The 18,161-nt window shown below is 37.6% G+C and overlaps 1 protein-coding gene across 6 annotated transcripts in view; it reads right to left on the bottom strand.

Moving 5' to 3' along the window:
- SENP7 (SUMO specific peptidase 7) overlaps positions 1-18,161 on the bottom strand; it is a 174,173-nt gene that overhangs the window by 60,162 nt on the left and 95,850 nt on the right. The gene's annotated exons all lie outside the window — the stretch shown is intronic.

The raw sequence follows: 18,161 nt of genomic DNA, 5'->3' as shown, positions 1-18,161 counted from the left end.
CACTCACTTAACTAGTAGTATATCCACACGAAAAGGTATAAATAACAAAGTAGAAGACCTCACACCTCCAGATGTCAAAACATACTATTGAGGATGTGGGGAGACGGGAACCCATATACCCTGCAGGGGGAACGGTAAAATGGTACAACCGCTGTGGGAAAGGGTATGGCACTTCCTCAGAAAACTTAAGAAATAGAGCTACCTTATGATTCACCAATTTCACTCCTAGATATATACCCTAGAGACCTAACAGAAATGACAAGAACAGACATATGAACACCTGTGTTCATTACAGCACTACTCAAAACAGCAGAAAGATGGAAACAATCTAAACATCCATCAACAGATGAATGGATAAGCAAAATGTGGTACATGCCCACAAGTGATTACTATACAACGATAAAGAATAATGAGTATGCAATACGTAAGGTGGATAAATCTGGAGGACATTATGTTGAGCGAAATAAGTCAATCACAAAAGGACAAACATTGTATGATCTCACTTTTTTAAAAAGACAAAAATACACATACATACACAAACCAACATTCATCGGTGGTTACCAGGGATGGGTAGATGGGAAGAGGGGGAACCACTCTTTAAATAGTAGACGCTTGTTATTTTTGGCGATGGGAAAACTAATGCTGAATGTGGGTGACATGCACACGGGCTGATCAAGGTAAATGATGTCATTAAGAAGTACACACACACAAAAAGGATGTTTCTGGCAAATGCTAGGACATATATAATTTTGCAACAACAACCAAAAAATACATGTGTGGTTACATATGTATGTATGCATGCATATACGTGTATAAAAAAACGCGTATAGGTATGTATAAACCCATAACAAACCCAGTGCCATCAAGTCGATTTCGACTCACAGCAACCCTAAAGGACAGAGTAGAACTGCCCCGCAGAGTTTCCAAGGAGCAGCTTGTGGATTCAAGCTGCTGACCTTTTGGTCAGCAGCTGTAGCATTTAATCACTACACCACCAGGGTTTCCATAGATATGTACATGTGTGTATATATATGTACATATATGTGTGTATAGCTATGTGTGTATATAAATATGTGTGTGCCTACATGCATATTCATCTATAAAGTTACGAATACTTCTTAGGCATAGCCAAACATCTCACGAGATTGGTTTTCTGTGTTTGAAGCCTTAAGACCATAGTCTCATGGAACAACTCAGTCAATTGGCATAATACAGCTCATAAAGATAACGTTCTACATCCTAGTTTGGTGAGCAGCATCTGAGGTCTTAAAAGCTTTCAAGGGGCCATCTAAGACACAACTATTGGTCCCTCATCTGGAGCAAAAGAAAGAGAAAGAAACCAAAGACTCAGAGAAGAAACTAGTCTACAGGACTAACAGTCTACACAAACCACAGCCTCATCTACTGTGAGGCCAGAAAAACTAGATGGAGCCAGGCTACCACTAATGACTATTCTGATCAGGACCACAATACACAGATCCTGATAGAAGAGGAGAAAAATGTGAAACAGAACTCAAATTTTTAACAAGTCCAGACTTAGTGGACCAGTTGAGAATCTAGGACTCCCCAAGACTATCACCCTGAGATATTCCATAAACTTTGAACCAAAAGTACCCCAAGGTCGCCTTTTAGCTAAATAGACTGGCTCATGAAATAAAGAACATTACCAGTGAGTACCACGTGCCTTTAAAAAATCATCTGTATGAGACCAAATGATCAACAATTACTCTCAAGAAAAGATGAGAGGTTAAGAGGGCAGGGAAACCAGATTACTGGAAGTAAAACATCCAGAAGGGAACTAATGAGAATGTTAACACATTGTGAAAAATGTAACCAGTGCCTCTGAATAATCTGTGTAATAATTGTTAGATGGGAACCTAATTTGCTGTGTAAACTTTCACTGAAAACAATAAAATATTATTTTTTAAAAAGAAAAGGTAAAATAGACACCTCAAGAGTGAGATTTTGTAATTTAACTCTTACACTGCCATAAAGAAAGTAAATACAATAATAATCAAGTTCATTTGGGAAAGTAAAATCTTTAAAATGCATAAATTAACCAATGAAAAGTTTTTAACTTGATTCATTTTCAATTACAAGCTTTCTTCAAGTGAAGTTATTTAACCAAATTAGTGACTGATATTCTCATTGGAATTTAACAATACTGCAACTTATAAGCAAGCTTCCACCTTTGGGACTCAACATCACCCAACAGTTAAAATTCAGTTAATACATGGAATCTTTACTGTACCAGGCAAAACAACTGGTGCTGGAAAGACAAAGATTAATAATTCATTGCCAGTTGAAGAACTCCTCATTTATCTCAGGAGATAAACACAAACACAACTTACTTATAAAATTACGTGACAGGTGCTGTAAAGCAGCAGTAAATTTACAGAACTTGTAGAAGCAATTAACCTCCTCCTGGAATAGGAGACATGGCTGAGGAAGGCTTCAGCAAAGAGGATGACATCAAGAGATGTCCTTAGAAATTAAGTAGGATTTAAGGGGCAGAGAATTGGGGAACTATTCTAGCCAGAAGCAACAGTTTAAGAATGAGTACGAAAATGTGTGGAGTATGTGTAGAGGCATCTGAAGGTAAACATAGCTTATCAGATATATTCTTGATTTATAGAAAGAAAAAAGGCTAAACTCTTCTAAACATGTTTATATATGTTCTACACTACAAAAGTATGCCATATTGGAAAAAATTCAGTACACATTTGGTATATTTGGTGTTTTTCAGAAGCCATGAGCTATTCTATAGGCAAAGCTATAATTTTTTTAGAGTTTTTGTGATCTCTAAAGATCTCTTTAATATAAATGTCAAGAAATCATTATTATTTAAATGAAGCTAAAATTACAAAAGGGAAAATCATGCCTTAAAAATCATAGAAGAAACTTCTTTTACTTTAGGAACCTATTTCGGTACTTTGATGCAAAAAAATATGAATGGGTCAATACATCAGCATTCCTCAACCTTACAAAGATATATTTTAATACATGTCATCTGGGGGCTATCCTTTGATGCTTTCATTCTATAATATTAAATGCTTCTGCTATGGCCAAAAAAGAAATAAATTTTCAACAAACTGAGATCAGATGAATTTTGTTTTACACACATAGCTTTTATTTTTAATGCTGAGACGCTTATGGCAATGTTTTCCATAACCCTGAATATCAAACCCAAAAACCAAAGATTATGAAGTAGCCAGAGGTAAAAATAAATCCCCTACAATCACAGATTCTTTCAGGAACTCTCAGTTTCCAGAGATAAGGAAGGAAATCACCGTTCTAGACTATGAAGGATTACACAAACACTTCAAACAAAGATCTACAGACTACTGTCAATTCCAATCAACACATATTTATGGAGCGCTTATACGTGTCAAGGAGCCCTGGTGGCTCAGTGGTCAGGCACTCAGGTGCTAGCCAAAAGGTCAACAGTTTGAACCCACCAACCAATCCACAGGAGACAGATGTGGTGGTCTGCTTCCATAGAGATTGCAGCCTTGGAAACTCTACGGGGCAGTTCCACTCTGTCCTATAAGGTTACTATGAGTCAGAATTGACTTTTTTTTGTTGTTTTTTTTTAGTACGTATCAAATTCTATTCTAGACCGGAGAGATAGTATGTTGAACAACATAGATCTCTCTGATCCCCGGGGGTTTAGTATCCAAGCACTTAACCATTTACACCACCCAGGCGGCCTAACAGAGTTAACAGCCAATAAACATCTAACCAAAAGAAATACGTTGTCCAACTCTGACTGCACATACATTTTCTCATCTCTAAGTATATTCCTACGCAGAAATATAAAGAACAAATTCTGCCTCAAAAGTTAAATTAAGTGATGGGAATCTAAGTGATAAGATGTGTAAATGTTCACAACAACATGAAATATAAAGATTATAAAAAGAGCAGGCAGTTTGAAATCTGATAGAGGAGAAAACAGGATACACAGTCATATGTCCACAATACATCCTCTGAAGTAGGGCATCATGAGATTTGGACGTTGTGCAAACAACATATTATATAGTTAGCACACAGACATGCATTAAGTCTTGAGCAATAGCATTCACTGATTTTCCACCTTCGTGTTGTTAAATAACCTTTTGTTTCTCTTCCAGACTGGTACTTCTCCTTTGTCTCTTGCCACTGCTATTACCAGCACTGATTTTGCTGTGTTTGGGAGCCATGAAGTACTTCATGGTAATATTATCGAAAGAAAATTAAACAGAAAGATAACACTGTAACACTCAAGAGAGCTCCATATAGGAGATTGGGATGTTGCTGCCTGTGAGTCGAAGTATACTCCGTTATATGTGAACTTTTTGTTTGTAAGTAGGGAAAGTCTACATTAATAACAGAAAATACAGTACATACATAAGCTAGTAACACAGGCATTTACTATGACTATCAAGACATACATATTACAGGTTATATATTCACTGCACCACTACATGCCTGGCAGCACAATCGCTTTGTATACAAGAGACATGAGATAGACACGCTGCATGCGGGAAACTGTTGCATTTCCTATGTTCCCTTATGTCCCCTACATCTCTTTCTCCGGCTGGCCTTTCTGAACTCTATTATAACTTTAGGGGACCACAGACATACATACAGTCGGATGCTGCCTTAACGGATGTTATGTGGCACATGGCTGTATTAAATTTTTTTAAACACATAAGATAAATAAATCAATATGACTAGTACCAAAAAATGCTCTAAAACAAAGCCAAAATACAAATCTATAAATTATTCAAAAAATTATTTATATTTAATTCAAACATCCTTGATAAAAATACCTTTTTCTCTTCTCTACTGCATATCAGATACAACTGTACATACATGCTCACACAACAAAAATTCATTTGGAAGGAGCCATGAATGAGTGCTCTGGCATCATACCACTTTCCCACAATATGCAGATCCCTCTACAGGCTCCCCAGTTGTAGGCACCTTCTTTCAGATGGTAGGGGCACCTGCCCATCCACAGTGAAAGAGCAATGATTTATATCTAGGCTTTAGCAATATTTAATAACTTTAATAAACTTATCTACTGTGCCTCAATTTTCTCATTCATAAAATGAGGTGATGCTAATTACCTCAGAGAGTTACCATTAAGATCAAATGAAATAATACCTATGAAAGTACTTAGCACAGAGCCTGGAATATGATGGCACAATTATTTTAATTATCTACTTCCATTCTCAAGGAAAACCTCGAAGTTTGACCAATTTACTTCTGTGAGCTCTACCTAGATGATGAGAATGTCTTCTCCAAAGAGAAGGCAAACAGGGTAATGGAGTAGAAATAAGAATAATTAATGATGATTTCGAGTCATATTAGTTATTCTTAAAAACTGTTTTATAATTTTATCTATGGATAGTTTTCTTTCTCTTCTCTGCTAACTATAATCGAGTTCTTATGTAAAACTACCTGATACAGGCTACAACGTGGATGAACCTCAAAACATTATGGTAACTAAAAGAAGCCAGACACAAAAGGCCACATATTATACTATTCCATTTATATGAAATATCTAGATTAGGTAAATTCACACAGACAGCATACAAATTGACAGCTGCCAGGGGCTGGAGGTGGGGGAATGGGGAGCAGCTGCTTAGTGAGTACAGGGTTCCCTTTGAGGGTGATGAAAATTCTTTGGAACTAGATGTGCTGTTTGCAAAATACTGTGAATGTACTAAATGTCACTGAATTGTACCCTTTAAGTTGCTTAATTCAATGTTATGTGAATTTCACCTCAACTAAATAAGAGAGAAAAAATACATGGTTTAAAACATGAGGTATAATGCACCTTGGTGTATACAGGTGTTCCTTATACCATTCTTTGAACTTTTCTACATACTTGAAATTTTTCATAATAAAAGTTGTTGGGTAAAGTGGTTATTTCTGAGGAGAAGGCATGGAAATGGAACAGAAAGGGATAGAGAGTGGGGAAAATATGAGGGCTTCAATGATATAGAAAATAGCTGATTTCTTAAGACAGAGTGTAGGTATTTCAGTGCTTATTTTAATATATTTTTTAACTTAAATTCATCTGATACATATATTTTAATGTACTATATGTTTCATGATTATTAGAGGAGGAAAAATCATGAATAAAAGCACACAAAACTTTGTATCCAAAGGTAACCTCGGTTTTCACATTTATAACAGAAATATTCACTACTACCCTATCTAATTTTTCTTCAGCTTCAACTTAAACTTGCATATGAGCAACTGATGGTCTGTTCTCAGTCAGGCCCTGGCCTCGTTCTGACTGATGATATTGAGCTTCTCTATGGTCACTTTCCACAGATGTAGACGATTTGATTCCTGTGTATTCCATCTGGCGAGGTCCACGTGTAGTTACCGTTTATGCTGTTGAAAAAAGATGCTTGAAATGAAGAACTCATTTGGTCTTGCAAAATTCTATCATGTGATCTCCAGCAGCATTTCTATCACCAAATCCTTATTTTCCAACTACCGATCCTTCTTGTTTCCATCTTTCGCTTTCCAACCACCAGCAATTATCAATGATCTTGACTGCATGTTTGATCAGTATCAGACTGCAGAAATGGGTAAAAATCTTCAATTTCTTCAACTTTGGCACTAATGGTTGGTGCATAAATTTGAATAACAGTCGTAATAACTGGGCTTCCTTATAGGTACATGGATATTATCCTATCACTGACAGCACTGTACTTCAGGATAGGTCCTGAAATTTCCTGCACAACTTCTAGATGAACCTAAAGAAAATTAAAACAAGTCCACTAGAGCGAAAAATACAACCTGAATTTACATACTATTTCAAGAAAGGATTTGACACACTGAACACTAATGACCAAAGAGCAGACGAGCTATGCGATGGCATCAAGGATATCATACAAGAAAGCGAAAGGTCATTAAAAGACAGGAAACAAAGAAAAGGCCAAAATGGAGATCGGAAGAGACTCTGAAACTTGCTCTTGAATGTACATGAGCTAAAGTGAATGAAAGAACTGAAATAAAAGAGCTGAACAGAAGATTTCAAAGGGTAGCTTGAGGAGACAACGTAAAGTTTTATAATGCAACGTGCAAAGCTCTGGGGTTAGAAAACCAAAGGAAGAACGCACTCGGCATTTCTCAAGCTGAAAGAACTGAAGAAAAAATTCAAGTCTCAAGTTGCAATATCGAAAGATTCGATGGGCAAAATATTGAATGAGACAGGAAGCATGAAAAGAAGATGGAAGGAGTATGAAGTCACTACCAAAAAGAACTGACTGACATTCAATCGTTTCAGGAGGGAGCATATGATCAAGAACTGATGGTACTGAAGGAAGAAGTCCCAAGCTGCGCGGAAGACACTGGCAAAAAAACAAGGCTCTAGAAACTGGCAGAACACTAAATCGAGATGTTTCAACGGATGCTCATTCATCTACGTAAAGAAATCTGGAAGGCAGCTACCTGGCCAACCGACTGGAAGAGATCCATATTCGTGCCAATTCCAAAGAAAGGTGATCCAACAGAATGTGAAAAATATCGAACAATATCATTACTATGACACACAAGTAAAATTTTGCTGAAGATTATTCAAAAGTGGTTGCAGCAGTTACATCAATAGGGAACTGCTGGAAACTCAAGTCAGATTCAGAAGAGGACATGGAACGAGGGATATCATTGCTGCTGTCAGATGGACCCTAGCTGAAAGCTGTTTACCTGTGTTTAGCTGACTACGCAAAGGCATTCGACTGCGTGGATCATAACAAATTGTGGATAACACTGCGAAGAATGGCAATTCCAGAACACTTAATTGTGCTCATGAGGAACCTATACAGAGATTAAGAAGCAATCGTTCAAACAGAACATGGGGATACTGTGTGGTTTAAAAGCAGGAATGGTATGCATCATGGTTTTATCCTCTCACCATACTTATTTAATCTGTATGCTCAGAAAATAACCCAAGAGGCTCAACTAGATGAAGAAGAATGTAACATCAAGATCGGAGAAAGACTCATTAACACCCTGCGATATGCAGATGACACAACCTTGCTTGCTAAAGGAAACCCTGGTGGCGTAGTGGTTAAGTGCTACAGCTGCTAAACAAGAGGTCGTCAGTTCAAATCCGCCAGGTGCTCCTTGGAAACTCTATGGGGCAGTTCCACTCTGTCCTATAGGGTCACTATGAGTCGGAATCAGCTCGACAGGAGTGGGTTTTTGCTTGCTGAAAGTCAAGAGGACTTAGCGCTTACTGATGAAGATCAAAGACCACAGCCTTCAGTATGGATTGCACCTCAACATAAAGAAAACAAAAATCCTCACAACTGGACCAATAAGCAACATCATGATAAATGGAGAAGAGATTGAGGTTCTCAAGGATTTCATTTTACTCGGATCCACAATCAATCCCCATGGGAACAGCAGTCGAGAAATCAACAGACACATTGCACTGGGCAACTCTGCTCCAAAAGACCTCTTTAAAGTGTTAAAAAGCAAAGATATCACCTTGAGGGCTAAGGTGCGCCTGACTGAAGCCAAGGTATTTTCAATTGCCTCATACGCATGCAAAAGGTGGACAATGAATAAGGAAGACCAAAGAAGAATTGACGCCTTTGAATTGTGGTGCTGGTGAAGAATATTGAATATACAACAGACTGCCAAAAGAACAAACAAATCTATCTCAGAACAAGTACAGCCAGAATGCTCCCTAGAAGGATGGCAAGACTTTGTCTCACACCTTTTGGACATGTTATCAGGAGTGGCCGGTCCCTGGAGATGGACATCATGCTTGGTAAAGTGGAGGATGAGCTGCGACACCACCAAGGCTCCACTGTAAAGATTACAGCCTTGGAAACCTTATGGGGCAGTTCTGCTCTACCCTATGGGGCCGCTGTGAGTCGGAATCCACTGGATGGCAATGGGTTTATCTGCCCTTTACAGAATAAGTTTGCCAACTTTGGACTAAATGATTTATTGGGTCCTTTCCAATTTTTTTCCGATTATAAAATTCTTTATATATTCTATAAAACACCTAAAATTTATGTGTTAAGCCTTTCAATCCCTATATCTTTACTGACTTTATGAAGACTGCGTTGTACAAATGATAGCAGATACACATGATGCATTAACCAAACTTTATCATTCCTCTTTTTATTTTATTTTTTTTTCCAGGGTTTAAATAATATTAACAGCTCTTAGAGATATCCAAGTTAACATTCTGTGGCAAAAAAGAAAAAAAAAGTAGACAGTCAGCGAAAAAGAAAAAGACCCTCAACCAAATGGACTAGCACAGTGGCTGCAACTATGGGCTCAAGCCCAGCAACGACCGTACAGACGGCACAGGAGCGGGCAGCGTCTGTCCTCTCGCACACACAGTCGCCATGAGCCAGAACCGATCGGACGGCACCTAACAACAACCCTATCTATCTCAGAGGGATATTAAAAGATTAATATAAAAAAAAATGGGATAGTGTAAAAAAGAAAAAAATCCCAATTTTTAATATATCATCGTTCATTCCAGACAAGAGATTTAAAGAAAATATATTAAAATATTATCAGTGGCTATCACTGAGTGGTAAGTTTTGGATTATTTTTGTTGTTGTTGTCAGTTTCCCCATCAAGTAGGTACAGGTAATATTTTCAATTTTATATTTTTCTACATATATTTTTATATAAATAAAATGCATTATTATACAAAGCAGAAAATATTCAGTGTTTTTGTAAATTATGCCTAAGGAAAAATGATATATACTTTTGGGAAGAAGGACTAAAACTATATAAATACTCAATAGTTCACATTACAAATTCATATTACCAATAATTTCATTTAAAACTGATATGGATTGAATTGTACCCCGCCCCCCCCAAAAAATAAATGTGTTGGAATCCTAACCCTACAACTGTAAGGAGACTATGCTCAACTACCAATCTATAGATTGGTACTTCAAACCCACCCAACAGCACCATAGACAAGAAGTCTGGTGATCTGCTTCCATAAAGAAAATCCTATGAAGCAGTTCTATTCTGTGACACATGGGGTCACCACGAGCAGGAATCAACTCAAGAGCAAGGGTTTGGTTGTTGGTTTTATACCGTAAATGTAATCCTGTTTGGGAATAGGATTTTCTTTTTTATGCTGTTGAGGCCCTATTGGTATAGTGGTGTCCTAAACTTAATCACTTCTAAATTATAAAAAAGCATAGATTAGACAAGGGAGCAAGCACAAACAGGGAAGTAGACGCCATGTGAAGATAATCAAGGAACCCTGACTTTCCCCCCAGAGCCAAATGGAGAGCTTTCCTCTATAGCTGGTGCCCTGAATTCCAACTTTTAGCCTCCTAAGCTGAGAGAAAATAAATTTGTTCCTTAAAACCGTCCACTTGTGGTATTTTTGTTACAGCAGCACTAAGAAACAACACTAATGTTCTTTAAAAAAAGGCCTTGGATTTAAGAAATATGTATTCTCTACATCAGTATTTTCAAATTGCAGGTTGCAGTCATTAGCGAATTCTGAAGTATATGTACTGCATCAGGATCGGCATGCATTTTTTAAATGAAAGAGCCCAAAAGAGAAAAAGAACATGTCAGAGTGTACTGAATGTAGTAAGTATTCTTTGGTAAACTTTTATTTCAGTTTTATGTATATGTATGTATGTATCATATTATCTAAGTCACAATATACTTTCTTCCTGTCAGTTACAATCAAAATCATCTGCAAACAACTGATCTATGTATTATTTATATTCTAGTTTACCAAACGAGTTAGGATGGAAAGTGTTGCAAGAAAAACAAAACTGCTCAGAGAAGCGTAAGTTACTTCTTTTTCTTTCTCAGTGAGTAGGAACATGTATATTCAAATCCTTCAATCTTTTCAAAAAAGTCCAAAGCGGCAAATAAATATTCAAAGGCATCACTAAGCATTTTAGTTTTCAAGATTCAAAGAGCAGGAATCACATAAAACTAGCTCTTCATCTTCTGCTTGTTGACTTTCTATCAGACCACTCTTGATTGAATAAACAGCAATCTCCGAGACAAGAGTGTAATTAGATAAAGGCCGGTAATCACTTGCCTAAGTGGTAAATTTGATCCAGCACTGCAACCAACCACTAGGGAGAGCTCAAAGGCTCTCTACCTACCACCTCCCATCCATTAACTTCCCATTTTACCCTTAAGGAGGAGTTTTAATGAGTTAAGAACAAAATGAAATCCTTTAAAAAAACCTAACTGTAAGGTATAGGATAGAGGCTGGAAGGAGCAAAGGGGATTAAAGTGCTCTTCTTTGTGAGTTCCTTCATTTTCATTCTTTTCCTGTCCCTGCAGTGTTGTTACAATCCATGTCTCAGGGATACCACCTCCTACAGTGCAGCCCTCCACCTGAGAAGACTAAGCACAACCAGGGTGGAGCCCAGAAGAAAGAAAGAAATTAAATAATGAGCAATTTTTCTTCCTGTCCAAATTATATTTTTTTAATTGTCCTTTAGGTGAAAGTTTACAGCTCAAGATGATCTCTCATACAAAAGTTCAGATACATATTGTTATGGGACATTACTTGCAATCCCCACAATGTGACAGCACATTCCCCCTTTGGGCCCCAGGTTTATTGTGTCTGTTTAACCTGTTCCTGTCCCTCCCTGCCTCTCTTCCTTCCTCCAGACAGGAGCAGCCCATTTGGTCTCATTTTTTTGGATCCAACTGAACCAAGAAGCAGACCTCTCCGCATATTATTTTCTGTCTTGTTGGATATGTAGTAACCAAAAATTTTTTCCGTCTGTAGCTTCTCTTTTCACTCTTTTGGTAAAGTCTTTTGACGAGTGTTTAAGTATTTGATTTTTAGGAGCTCCCAGTTATCTAGTTTCTCTTAGGGTGCTTGTGTATTCTTAGTTATGGTTTATATATTATTTATGCCATTTATTAGAGCTCTTAGTGTTATTCTTATTTTTTCTACCATGATTTTTATCATTTTAGATTTTATACTTAGGACTTTGATCCATTTTCATTAGTTTGTGTACAGGGTGTGAGGTATGCATCTTGTTTCATTTTATCACAGATAGATATTCAGTTATGCCAGCACCATTTGTCAAATTGTTTTTTCCTCATTTAATGGACTCTGGACTTCTGTCAAATATCAGCTGCTCATAAGAGGATGGATTTACATCTGGATTCTCAATTCTGTTCCATTGGTCTATATATCTCTTGTTGTACCAGTCCCAGGCTATTCTGACTACCATGGAGATATACTAGGTTCTAAAATCAGGTAGTGTGAAGCCTCCCATTTTGTCCTTCTTCAGTAATGCTTTACTTATCCAGGGCCTCTTCCCTTTCCATATGAAGTCGGTGATTTGTTTCTCCATCTTTTTAAAAAATGCAGTTGGAATATGGATCAGGATTGTGTTGTAGGTCGCTTTGGGTAGAACTGACATTTTCACAATGTTGAGTATTCCTATCCCTGAGCGTGGTATGTTTTTCCACTTACGTAGGTCTCTTTTGGTTTCTTGCAGTAGTGTCTTCTAGTTTTCTTTTTATAGGTCTTTTGTGACTCTGGTTAGGTTTATTTCTAAGTACTTTATCTTCTTGGGGGCTACTGTAAATGGTATTGATTTGGTGATTTTCTTTTTGAAGTTCTCTTTGTTGGTGTAGAGGAATTCAACTGATTTTTGTATGTTTATCTTGTATCTTGATATTTTGCTGACATCTTCTATTAGTTCCAGTAGTTTTCTTGTGCATTCTTTGGGCTTTTCTGTGTATAAGATCACATCATCTGCAAATATGGATACTTCTACTTCTTCCTTACCAATTTCTCTTGCCTTATTGCTCTGGCTAAGGCCTCCAGCACAATGCTGAATAAGAGTGGTGATAAAGGGCATCCTTCTCTGGTTTCTGTTCTCAAGGGAATGCTTTCAGACTCTCTCCATTTAGGATGATGCCGACTATTTGCTTTGTATAAACGCCCTTTATTATGTTGAGCAATTTCCCTTCTATCCCTATTTTGCTGAGAGTTTTTATCATGAATGGGTGTTGGACTTTGTCAGATGCCTTTTCTGCATCAATTGATAAGATCATGAGATTCTTATCTTTTGTTTTATTTACATGACGGATTACACTGATTGTTTTTCTAACGTTGAACCATGCCTGCATACCTGGTATGAATCTGGCTTGGTCATGATGAATTAATTTTTAATATGTTGCTGAATTCTACTGGATAAAATTTTGTTGAGGATTTTTGAGTCTATGTTCATGAGGGATACTGGTCTGTAATTTTCTTTTCTTTTCTTTTTGTGGTATCTTTATCTGGCTTTGGTATCAGGGTTATGCTGGCTTCACAGAATGAGTTCAGGAGTATTCCTTCCTTTTCCATGCTCTGAAACATCTTTAGTAGTAGTGGTGTTAACTCTTCTCTGAAAGTCTGATAGAATCCTCCAGTGAAGCAATCGGGGCCAGGGCTTTTTTTAATTACCTCTTCAATCTCTTCTTTTGTTATGAGTTTATTTAGTTTTTCTCACTGGGTTTGCGTTAGTTTATGTAGGCAGTGTGTTTCTACAAGTTTGCCTATTTCCTCTACGTTTTCAAATTTGTTAAAGCACAATTTTTCATAGTACTCTGTTATGATTTTTATTTCAGTTGGGTCTGTTGTAGTAACACCCATGTCATTTCTTATTGGGGTTATTTGCTTTCCCTCCTGTTTTTCTTTTGTCTCTTTGGCCAATGGCTTATCAGTTCTGTTCACCTTTTCCAAGAACCAGCTTGCTGTTTCTTTCAATTGTTTTTCTATTCTCTATTCCATTTATTTCTGCCCTAATTTTTATTCTGTCCTTTCTTCTGGTGTCCAAGGGCTTCTTTTGTTGCTGTCTATTTGTTCAAGTTGTAGGGTTAGTGTTTTGATTTTGGCCCTTTCTTCTTTTTGGATGTGCATTTATTGCTATAAACTGACCTCTGAGCACTGCTTTTGCTGTCTCCCAAAGGTTCTGGTAAGATGTGTTTTCATTCTCATTTGATTCTATGAATTTCTTTATACCATCCTTGATTTCTTCTATAACCTAGTAGTTTTTGAGCAAGGTGTTGTTCAGTTTTCAAGTATTTGATGCTTTCCCCTTGCTGTTTCTGTTCCTGATTTCTACCTTTAAGGCTTTAGGGTTCGAAAAGATGCTCTGGGATATTTCAAGCCAGAGGAGTGTGAAGAAATGGGCCTCAGAGCAGTTGCTCAGGTCTGCCTCTAGCTTAGACTTGTGCTAACACAGCAACAACGGCCCTGGAAGGCTCACATATTTTCCAGTTCACTTTCGCATAATGAAAAACTAGACAAACATCTGAGCTATTGAAGGCAGACACTGGAATTACCTGGGGAGATTTCTCCATATTAAATTCACTGTGTTGGTCAGCAATTCTGAAATGACTTCGTATGTATAAAAGCATTAAGTAAAAAAGCAGATATATTATTGATAACGAGAACCAGATACCTTACTGTTAGAGGAAAAAAAAAAGTTAAAATAAGAAAACGAAGCCTAGAATGAACTTTATGGGACTTAGTCAGAATCCAAAGTATTATGAACATATGTTTTTATAATATACAAAGAACTATATCCAGAAATATAAATCTATTTGTATACACAGATTAACACACATACATATATCTCACAGCTCTGAGAGAGGCCAGAAGTAATAACATCCCAGTAGCTAGCCAGCTTAATCCATAAGGAGCCCTGGTGGCACAATGGGTAAGTGCTCAGCTGCTTAACCAAAAGGTCAGCAGTTTGAACCCACTAGCAGCTCCACGGCAGAAAAGACTTGGCAATCTGCTCCCACAAAGACTACAGACTAGGAAACCCAATGGAGCAGTTCTGCTTTGTTCTACAGGGTTATTATGATTTGGAATTGACTTGATGGCACACAAAAACAACAATAGCTGGTTCCTAAATATTATTCTCCAGTAAAGGACATGAGGGCTCCTTGGACAAGTTGACCCCAGAGCTGAGACAAAGAAAATATAATATGAGCCTGGAGCATCTTGTACCAGAAAGTAAAAAAGAAAGCACTGAAAAAAGGATGCTGGCATGTCAAATAGGCCAAAGAGCCAACCTTGAAAGAGCTCTCAATGCAAAAACTGGAACAATTTACACAATAAAATAAGTAACAATAGCATTAGACTATAACCTACACAAGAAAATTAAAATTCCACAAGAACACACATATACATACATAAAGAGGGATGGCTGGCTATTCCTTACAGAATAATTCCAATTAATGAACATAGCAAGAATGAGGGAAATAGAAAGCGAGCATTAGAACATTACAGTAATAACTGTTGCACGCAAGATCTACTAGTGGGTACTTAAATTAGTGGGAGAAAACTTGAAGAGAAACAGGATATTTATATAATCTCAAAGTATTTCTCCCAAAATATTAATTAAAAACAGAAAAAAAGAAGTAACTTTACAGTGGAGAAAACTAGCACACATCAGTTCAGCCAAGTGATCAAGGTTACTACCATCAGTAATAAGACAGTGATATACCATGTACTGAGAAAGGTATATCATTTCTCCAGTACTCTTATTAAAAATTTATAATCTCAATCTAGTCATGACAAAACATCAGATAAACTAATATTGATGGACATTTTACAAAATTATTGACCAGTAGTCTTCAAAAGTATCAAGGCCATCGAAGACAAGGAAAGATAGTAACCGTCACAGATTAGAGGAAACTAAGGAGACATGACAACAAAATGCAATGTGGAATCCTAGATTGTACCTTGGAACATAAAAAGGACATCAGTGGAAAAACTGGTGAAATCTGAACAAAGCCTACAGTTGTTCTTCCTGTTGTTAGAGCCATCAAGTCGCTTCCGACTCACAACAACCCTATGCACACCAGAACAAAACACCGCTCAGTCCTGTGCCATCCTCACAATTGTTGCCATGCTTGAGTCCATTGTTGCAGCCACTGTGTCAATCTGTCTCGTTGAGAGTCTTCCTCTTTTTCCCTGACCCTCTCCCTTACCAAGCATGACGTCTTTCTCCAGGGACTGATCCCTCCAGATAACACGTTCAAAGTATGTCAGATGTAGTCTCACCATCCTTGCTTCTAAGGTATGTTCTGATTGTACTTCTTCCAAGACAGATTTGTTCATTCTTTTGCAGTCCATGATACATTCAGTATTCTTCACCAACACAATTCAAAGGCATCAATTCTCCTTTGGTCTTCCTTATTCATGGTCCAGCTTTCATATGCATATGACGCAATTGAAAACATCATGGCTTGGGTCAGGCACCCCTTAGTCTTCAAGGTGACATCTTTGCTTCTCAACACTTTAAAGAAATCTTTTGCAGCAGATGTGCTCAATGCAATGGGTCTTTTGATTTCCTGACTGCTGCTTCCATGGCTGTTAATTGTGGATCCAAGTAAAATGAAATCCTTGAGAATCTCAATCTTTTCTGTTTATCATGATGTTGCTTACTGGCCCAGTTGTGAGGATTTTTGTTTTCCTTATGTTGAGGTGTAATCCATCCTGAAGGCTGTGGTGTTTGATCTTCATCAGTAAGTGCTTCAAGACCTCTTCACTTTCAGCAAGCAAGGATGTGTCGTCTGCATAACGCAGGGTGTTAATGAGTTTTTCTTCAATTCTGATGCTGGTTCTCCTCCATAGGGTCCAGCTTCTTGGAGTATCTGCTCAGCATACAGCCTAAACAGGTATGGTGCAAGGATACAACCCTGACGCACACCTTTCCTGGCTTTAAACCATGCAGTATTCCCTTGTTCTGTTTGAACCATTGCCTCTTGATCCATGTATAGATTCCTCATAAGCACAATTAAGTGTTTTGGAATTCTCATTCTTCGCAATGTTATCCATAATTTGTTATGATCCACACAGTCGAATGCCTTTGCATAGTCAATAAAACACAGGAAAACATCTTTCTGGTATTCTCTGCTTCAGCCAGGATCTGTGTGACATCAGCAATAATATTCCTGATTCTACAACCTCTCCTAAATCTGGCTTGAAGTTCTGGCATTTCTCTGTTGACATACTGCTGCAGCCGCTTTTTAATGATCTTCAGCATGTGATATTAATGATATTGTTTGATAATTTCCACATTCCATTGGATCACTTTTCTTGGGAATAGGCATAAATATGGATCTCTTCCAATCGGTTGGCCAGGTAGCTGTCTTTCAAATTTCTCAGCATAGACAAGTGAGTACTTCCAGCACTGCATCCATTTGTTGAAACATCTCAGTTGGTATTCCGTCAATTCCTGGAGCCTTTTCGCAATGCCTTCAGCGCAGCTTGGACTTCTTCCTTCAGGACCAGTGGTTCCTGATTGGATGTTACCTCCTAACATGGCTGAACGTCAACCAATCCTTTTTGGTATGATGACGCTGTGTATTCCTTCCACCTTCTTCCTTCCACCTTCTTTCGATGCTTCCTGGTCATTTAATATTTTCCCCATAGAATCCTTCACTATTGCAACAAATCTATTCTTGAGATGGTCTCTAAATTCAGGTGGGATATACTCAAGGTCATACTTTCACATTCACGGACTTGCTCGAATTTTCTTCAGTTTCAACTTGAACTTGCACACGAACAACTGATAGTTTATTCTGCAGTTGCCCCCTAGCCTTGTTCTAATGGATGATACTGAATTTTTCCATCGTCTCTTTGCACAGATGTAGTTAATTTGATTCCTGTGTATTCCACATGCATAGTCACCATTTACGTTGGTGAAAAAAAGTGTTTGCAAACGCAGTCGTTGGTCTTGCAAAATTCTATCATGTGATCTATGGCATCGTTTCTATCACCAAGTCCTCATTTTCAACTACTGATCCTTCTTCATTTCCAACTTTCATATTCCAATCACCAGTAATTATCAATGCATCCTGATTTCATGTTCAATCAATTTCAAACTGCGGAAGTTGGTAAAAATCTTCAATTTCTTCATCTTTGGCCTTAGTGGTTGGTATGTAAATTTGAATAACAGTCATATTAACTGGTCTTCCTTGTAATCATATGGGTATTATCCTATCACTGACAGCACTGTACTTCAGGGGCTATAGCTACTAGTATTGTACAAATGATTTCTTTCTTTGCTAATCTTAGATCTTGGTTTTGATAATTACATCATGGTTATGTAAGACGTTAAAATTAGGGGAAGCTAGTAAAGGTTGGCACAATGGTGAAGAACTCA

Source organism: Loxodonta africana, chromosome 20, assembly GCF_030014295.1.
Source record: "Loxodonta africana isolate mLoxAfr1 chromosome 20, mLoxAfr1.hap2, whole genome shotgun sequence".
In the NCBI taxonomy this organism is placed as follows: domain Eukaryota; kingdom Metazoa; phylum Chordata; class Mammalia; order Proboscidea; family Elephantidae; genus Loxodonta; species Loxodonta africana.
Note: the sequence above shows the minus strand (reverse complement) of the source record. Positions and strands in the feature narration are given on the sequence as shown.